The sequence below is a fragment of the Homarus americanus genome, unplaced genomic scaffold, assembly GCF_018991925.1.
Source record: "Homarus americanus isolate GMGI-L3 unplaced genomic scaffold, GMGI_Hamer_2.0 scaffold43550, whole genome shotgun sequence".
NCBI lineage: Eukaryota > Metazoa > Arthropoda > Malacostraca > Decapoda > Nephropidae > Homarus > Homarus americanus.
Window position 1 is genome coordinate 416295 of NW_024757148.1, and position 9176 is coordinate 425470.

Sequence of the window (9176 nt, forward strand, 5' to 3'; positions counted from 1 at the left end):
CTTTAAATAATTATTATTTTGTTGTATTATTAACAGTATTACACCAATCATTTAGGAAATGTTTGCATGTATATAAGCGCGCACGAGCGGGTGTGTGTGTGTGTGTGTGTGTGTGTGTGTGTGTGTGTGTGTGTGTGTGTGTGTGTGTGTGTGTGTGTGTGCTTCAGTGGGCGGTAGTCCTGTCTCACTGGTATAGGAGTTAAGGACGTTTGAGTGGTGCTAAGTCCTAATAGCTCTTTGATTAATAGTCCACTTTCCTACTAGGCCCTTGTGTTAACAGGTTACAGCTCTAAGAAGAAGAAGAACAAGAAGAAGAAGAAGAAGAACAACAACAACAACAACAACAACAAGAGACAACAACAACAACAACAAGAGACAACGCTGTAAAGACGGAACATATGACTTAATAAACCTCACAACAAACTGGTCAGATTATAGCAACACACAGAAAATAATTGACTCGCGGAAATAATCAGGGAAGAACTTATATACATACAATAATTAAGGTGATAATTACACTATGACACCTGTGTTAAATTTAGATATTCGGCGGAGTTTTATATTAGCGTCGTCAGAGACAGGTATTTAATGGGAGTCATAAATTTCGCGTAAATAGGGTCACAGGGTCAAAGGTCAGGGTCAAATTGGCCTTATTCACGGTATATTATATATTTATAAAGCCAGTTCATTGTATAACAGGGCTTTTGAATTTTAATAAATAATGTATATGATTTTTTATTGTCTTATTTGTATTTTTAGTTATCATTTAGCAGCATACCCGTTCCCATATCCGTACCTATACCCGTACCCATACCCGTACCCATACCTGTACCCATACCCATACCCATATCCATACCCGTACCCATACCCATACCCGTACCCATACCTGTACCCATACCCATACCCATACCCATACCCGTACCCATACCCATACCCGTACCCATACCTACCCATACCCGTACCCATACCCATACCTGTACCCATACCCATACCCGTACCCATACCTGTACCCATACCCGTACCCATATACCCATACCTGTACCCATACCCGTACCCGTACCCATATCCATACCCATACCCATACCCACCCGTACCCATACCCATACCCATGCCATACCCATACCCATAGTACCCATACCCATACCCATACCCATACCCGTACCCATACCCGTACCCATACCCGTACCCGTCGTACCTGTATTAATCAGCAAGACCCGGTACTGTAAGTGTTGTTTACTACTCAACTCTAACTATGGGGGTCACACGTACGATAGTTAGCAGGAGGAGGAAGAAGAAGAGGAGGAGGAAGAGCAGGAGGGAGGAGGAGGAAGGAGGAGGAGGAAGATGGAGGAAGAGGAGGAGCAGGAAGAGGAAGAGGAGGAGGAAGAGCAGGAAGAGGAAGAGGAGGAGGAAGAGTAGGAGGAGGAAGATGGAAAGGAAGAGGAGGAGCAGGAAGAGGAAGAGGAGGAGGAAGAGCAGGAAGAGGAAGATGAAGAGGAGGAGGAAGAGCAGGAAGAAGAGGAGGAAGAGGAGATATACAAGAAAAAACAAATGTAGACGCCATACATGGAAGCCTGGGATTATATGTATTCATGGGCTTAATTACTGGACAGAATCTTGTATTGTTGAACCCACGCCCACGATTATACCCACGCCCACGCTTATACCCACGCCCACGCCCACACACATATGCATCCCTCTCTCACGTCCTTCATCTTAGCCCACGGCCGTATACCCAAGTCTATTAACCTTGTAGTGTTGGCATGGTTCTCTTACACCCACATCCTCATCTACATCCACACCTACCCACAAACATACACCCACACTTACACCCACATCCTCATCTACATCCATACCTACCCACAAAAATACACCCACACTTACACCCACATCTGTACTTACACTGAAATGAATATCTGAAAAATTAACAGATATTATTTTACATCCTGATTCATTTCTCTGTTTATCATTCTTACGTCACAAAACTTTTCGAGTAAACATAAATATTTCTACTGTAATATTATATCAAAAGTTTATCTATGTTAAATAAATGATTATATTTAGTTTATGTGACATGTGTTCCAATAATGTTACTTGAGTCAGAATTATAGACGGAGATAAAAAGATAATTATACTGTTTTTATTATCAAGATGTTATGTGATTGTGATGTTGACAGATGTTTGAATACACGTCACTTAGAGGGATGTTATTTGGCAGCTGCATTCACGATTTTACCAACTGATGTTATAATGGTAATTTTAAACGGTAGAAAGAGGTAATTTATTTATTTTTAATTGCTGTTTAGGTGTTTAAAAACCTTATTTATTACTGATTATAATTATACAACAACAACAGTTAATTAAGATAGATTAAATAGATATAATTTCTATACATTTCCCACCAATTCGAATTCACAATGTGTACAGAAAACCAAATTAATATGGTAAATGGTTCAACGAGAAGGTATTTCGTACACGTCACCTTTCATCATTGTTCAAAGATTCGAGGCTTAGATTCTTAACTAAACAAAGGTAGATGAATCTTATATGAATTACCTTTACTCCCAGTTCAATATTTTGGATTTCGAATTTCTGTCGTTCAATTTACCAGATTCTATGTCGTTTAAGTGCTGGTTCACGTCTAACAAAGGTATGTGTGTGTGTGTGTGTGTGTGTCAGAGGACTGCGGGAGGGACCTTGAAGCTGGGGTGCCCTCATTTTATGTTCCTCTAATAGTTTCTCATTTTTGTGTTTTTATTCTTTTTTATCATCTTTACTGTTATCTTTTTTTTACAACTACCATCTTGGTATTTGTGAACAACTGTCTTTTATTCCATTGTTATTTCTGTTATTGTTATTATTTACATGTGCGTGAAACTATACAACTTCAGGTAGGAGAACCGTTCACTACAGAGCTCCTCCAGTCTGAACAAGAATACGTACAGCACTTAATCTCTGAAGGCAAGATAGCTGATATACAAATGCTGTAGCCCCACTTCACATCAAGTACCTAAGCAAACTTCTATATACCGACCTAAACAATGTACTATATTCTGTAACACTCAATGTCATAATTTCCTGACCACTGGGGGTACGATAAGCACCCTTTGTGGCCTCTACTCTGTAATCCTTTTTGTTCTAAAGCTCACAGGATACCTACGGGGTGCAAAATAAACTAGCTGCTGTCCTAGAGAAAGGGGGAATCAATATTAAAACTATGGCCTATGTAGATGGGGGGATATTCGAGCTGAGAGTTATTAGGACTGGGCCGTTTAAGATTGAGGCCTATCGGGACTGGTGCTTATTGATCAGTAACCCCAGCGTCTCGACCCACTGAACCAAACCATTGACATCTGAATCCCAATCTTCTTTCTCCTTCACCGTCACTTGCAATCCTTATAAATGTGCACCAGAGATGATCCTAATCGTCTAACTAATCCGCCTGTGATAAATAACCCACTGCCATGCCTTTTGTGTCCCAATAAAAATGTCACTGGTTTTAATAAGGCTTGTTCCCCTCTCATTCTCTCCCTCTCTCTATATCTCTATCTCTATCTCTCTGTCTCTCTGTCTCTTTGTCTCTCTCTCTCTCTTTTACTTTGTTTATTTTTCCCGTCTCTTTGCCTTTCTCGTTTACCTCTGTATTTATATATTCTTCTTTCCCTTTCTCCCTTCTCTTCTTATATTTTACACACACACACACACACACACACACACACACACACACACACGTATATTAGGTATGATAACAAAGACATAAATGACCACAGTGTAGGTTTGTTAATGTGGCTCCCTGTTCTAATGGGCCCAACAACAACAACAACAACAACAACAACAACAACAACAACAACAAACACCACCACCACCACCACCACCACCACCAACAACAACCATACCTACAAGTCATATTCCCTAATGACTATTCAAGTAGGCGCAACACTCTTCATCCCACTCAGCCAGTCTTATTGGACCCCTCTCACCTGTGTTGACACTATGGTGACGAGTGAGGTTTAAGTTTCCATCCTGGGGTGCTAAGCTTTAGGTATTTACCACCTGGGTATGATGTCTAGGGAATTTTAAGGGTATTTTGAGGGTTTTATTATTATTATCATTATTATTATTATCATTATTATTATTTTTAAACCCTCATCCCTCACGTCTACTGGGACAGAGTACTTACAATGACTCCCTCGACCGATAGATCTTACGACGAGTAGAAAAAGAGAGCAAGGTTGCCTGGTCGAAGAGGTCAGCTTGTGGTTGAGAGGATTCTTACTCAGGGAAAACCCCCAAGTAAGAATCATTTCTCGTCCTCCTGTTAAGACTCAGCTGACAGTCCTTGAACCCTTGAGTTATTCTGTAATGTCTTTTTTTTCTTGTTTTTTTTCTCTTCAGTTTAAGGATGTTGATGAACTCTTTGAAGTGTTCTCAGGGTATTGCGTGGGAGTCTATTGTAGTGATGAACTCTTGAACTCTCTTAGTTTATCCCGTGATGCTCTTATGAATCTCTTTAAAGGTGATAATGATATTGAACACTTTTTAGCAATTCCCTAATCCTCTCGTGAAGTTCTTATAAAAAATATTCCAAAAGAGATTAATTAACACACTGGAGCTCGTATAGGTTAGAGATATCAGGTGAGAACGTTATTGAAGGGATATTTTTTTTTAGAAATGAACGATGATATTTAAAAAGAACTCTTATAGACGATAAACTTGTGGGAGAAAAGAATTCGTGAGTGGTGTGCTGTAACTCAGAGACAAAAGGTCATTATAAAATATTTTGAAATAAAAAAAAAGAATGAAGAGGATTTTTATTATATTGTTGGCTGATAATATAAGAATGTGAAGAACAGTTAAATGTAATGTTGGAATACAGACAGACAGACAGACAGACAGACAGACAGACAGCATATACAGTATAAAAAATATATATTTAATTTATAACTAGTATAATAATATATTTATCTACATGATCATTCTTATATAAAAACAATTTAAGAAAACAAGAGAAGTATTTAGATTTTTGGTGTATCGTAAGAATCCGACAGACGCAAGATATATGTATTTTTTTTTTACACGTGGTTCTGAGAAGTTGTTCTGTTGTCTGATGGGCGTAGAACCACAGGTATATAATGGAACCATACAGAAGAAATTAGGCATGATAATAGAAAACAAAAAAAAACAGTGATCTTTCAACGAAGTACACAACAAAAGGAAGAATAAAAAAAAAATAGGGAACTTTCACATGTATAGGAAAAAGAAAGTATTTAGAAGAGAAAGAACAATAGAGAAGACAAATATGGATAATAGGGAGATAACTTTCACGGATAAAGAAAGTGCAGAGGAGAAAGAATCATCGAAAGAGAGAGAGAGAGAGAGAGTGAGAGGTAACTTTCGCAGGGTCGTGGTCCCCGCCCCCAGCCAGGCCCCCGGGTAGAGGGGTGCATGATGACCTTGAGTATTACCCCCCCGACCTTGTTGAGGACGACCTGATGCTGCACTCGTCCTAAATTATAGCTAGATAGATAGATAGATAGATAGATAGTTTTTTAACATGTATATAGACAATGCAAGTATACAAATAATATAGATCAATTGAATAAGAAGAAGAAGAAGAACAACAACAACAACAACAACAACGATAACAACAACAGCAGCAGCAACAACAATAAAAAAACGAAAAAAACCCGGAAAAATATAAAACTAAAACTAACTAAACAACTGAAGTTATAAAACACTTAGGATGAAGTAGTTTGGTGGAGTGAAAGATGTTTTAAATGTCTCAGAGCAACAGTAAATGAAAGCGAGGGTGAGGGAGACTCCACCAGGAAATATACTTCGTGGTAGATTGAAATTATTAAATATAAACAGGGAAGAATGTGTACGCGTGTGTGAATGTTTGTAATAAATGTGTGTGTTTGTGGTGAGTGTGTGAGTGGAATGACTGTGTGTTTGTAATGACAGTGTGTTTGTAATGAGTGTGTGTATGAGTGTCCTTTATGACTCAGTTTTATGTTAGAAAGGTTTTAGAGCAGAAAAAGAAAAGGAAAATAGAAGTCAACAAAATCAATAAAATATAATTAATAAACTTTTCGATAATCGCAAAAAAAAGAATAATTAATATTTGAGACATTATTACACAAATTATGTCTAAATTTAATTATAATAGTTAATTAATGAGTAAATTATATTATTGAATTACATAAAAGTTGGTTTATTTAGGATGTTTTCTCTTTGGTAAATTTCAATGCATATTATAAAAAAAATCAATCATAGGGAAAAAATGACTAAAATATTTACCACAAATACAAAAAAAAAAAATAAATATCAAGTTTGTACGTAAAATTTAAACCTTAATCATTCACTTTGACCTCTATTATTAGGGGGGAAGGATAGTGTTAACCCACTTGGCAGGCACGATATGCAAGACAGGGTGGTGTGGACGTGTTCTCAGAGAGTGACCGTAAGCAGTGGTTGGCGCTGAGAGGATCAGTGTACCACGATAGCTTATGGTTGCAGAAAGATCGATCTGTGTAGTGCAGTGATGTGAGATACGTGGGTAAGGATTATTATTATTTTTTTTTTAAGAGGTGAGGGTTAATAATTTTTTTTTGTTATTGAGTGAGACTAAAATAAGACAGTGAGATTCAACAGCAAATGGTTAGATAAAATTGAGATTAGCTGAAGTTTGTCTGTTTATCTGTTTATCTGTCTGTCTGTCTCTTTCTCTCTCTCTCTCTCTCTATAAAAACACAAAAACACAAAACTAAAACAGATAAACGATGAGAATAAGAAAGAATTATGATAAATGTGAGAACTATTACAAGCAGACAATATTGGGCAGAGGAAGGAAGAGTGGAGAGAGAGAGAGAGAGAGAGAGAGAGAGAGAGAGAGAGAGAGAGAGAGGAACAAGAATGATAAATTTAAAGCCGAGACAAAAAAGACAATAAAGGTGAATAACAGGAAACTACAAAGATTAGTATCAAGGTAGAGGAAGGGTGAAAATGTCAAGGTAATTAGAAAGGTGTGGGAGGAGATGAATGAGGATATCACCTGTATATATGAACCCATTGTATCAGGTGATGTGTACAGGAGCAGAGAAGATACCTGTGTGATAAGATTACCGGGATACTGGGATGTTGGAAGGCTGGGATACTGGGATACTGGTATACTGGGATGTTGGGAGGCTGGGATGGTGGGATACTGGGGTGTTGGGAGACTGGGATACTGGTATACTACTGGGATGTTGGGAGGCTGGGATACTGGGATACTGGTATACTGGGATGTTGGGAGGCTGGGATGGTTGGATACTGGGGTGTTGGGAAGCTGGGATACTGGGATACTGGTATACTGGGATGTTGGGAGGCTGGGATACTGGGATACTGGTATACTGGGATGTTGGGAGGCTGGGATGGTGGGATACTGGGGTGTTGGGAGGGGGAGGCTGGGATACTGGGATACTGGGATGTTGGGAGGCTGGGATAGGCTGGGATGTTGGAGGCTGGGATACTGGGATACTGGTATACTGGGATGTTGGGAGGCTGGGATACTGGGATACTGGGATGTTGGGAGGCTGGTTGGGAGGCTGGGATACTGGGATACTGGTATACTGGGATGTTGGGAGGCTGGGATGGGGATACTGGGATGTTGGGAGGCTGGGATGGTGGGATACTGGGGTGTTGGGAGGCTGGGATGGTGGGATACTGGGGTGTTGGGAGGCTGGGATATTGGGATACTGGTATACTGGGATGTTGGGAGGCTGGGATGGTGGGATACTGGGATGTTGGGAGGCTGGGATGGTGGGATACTGGGGTGTTGGGAGGCTGGGATATTGGGATACTGGTATACTGGGATGTTGGGAGGCTGATGGTGGGATACTGGGATGTTGGGAGGCTGGGATGGTGGGATACTGGGATGTTGGGAGGCTGGGATGGTGGGATACTGGGATGTTGGGAGGCTGGGATGGTGGGATACTGGGATGTTGGGAGGCTGGGATATTGGGTTACCTGAGGGTGGTGTGTGGCTACCTGTGTGGTGTGTGGCTACCTGAGGGTGGTGTGTGGCTGTGGCTACCTGAGGGTGGTGTGGCTACCTGAGGGGTGGTGTGTGGCTACCTGACCTGGGGGGGTGTGTGGCTACCTGAGGGTGTGTGGCTACCTGAGGGTGGTGTGTGGCTACCTGAGGGTGGGTGTGGCTACCTGAGGTGGTGTGGCTACCTGAGGGTGGTGTGTGGCTACCTGAGGGTGGTGTGTGGTTACCTGAGGGTGGTGTGGCCGTCAACCAGGTGGCCAGGACCAGGTATTGTCATTTATATATTTTTGAAAGACGAAAAAATAAGAGTGTGTTGATTGTTGTCTTGTATTTAGAGAGAGAGAGAGAGAGAGAGAGAGAGAGAGAGAGAGAGAGAGAGAGAGTCGTGAGGAATGATTGTGATTGTTAAGTCATGAGGCATATGATTAGCCATTTAATAGTTCGAAGGAGTGAATGTTCCAGAGGGTGAATGTTCCAGAGGGTGAATGTTCCAGAGGGTGAATGTTCCAGAGGGTGAATGTTAGGTTAGGTGTTACTATAAAAAAAAATCGACCAATTATCTATTCTGTATATCTATTTATATACATATACACACACTCAGTATGTATGTATGTATGTATGTATGTATACATGGTAATACTAATGTTGTATTAGCATATCACCATCTGAGTCATCTAGTGAGGTAATGTTTAGTAATATACTACTAATATATTCACCAGGTATGATGTATAGCCTTGTTGAGACATACACAGACACACACAGACATACACAGACATACACAGACACACACAGACATACACAGACATACACAGACATACAGAAGGTGGGCGGAGCATATTAATGGCTGAGTTCAATAAGGGTATAACTCTATAATTGAAAAGCTGACTACAAAAATTGCGATAATATATTTTTATCACTAAATTTTATCACTAAATTGGTACTCATATCAGCTAATTGTGTGGTAATTGTCACGAGAAAAAACACTTAATTGGTTCGTTTGGTTGATGGTTAAGAATTTGTATAAGATAATCAAACTAAGGAATTCAGTATTAAATGAACTTTGATCTTTAAGTAACAAAAGTACTTCAATTTCTCAGACATGGGATAAAATGCTAGTGTGTGTGTGAGAGAGAGAGAGAGAGAG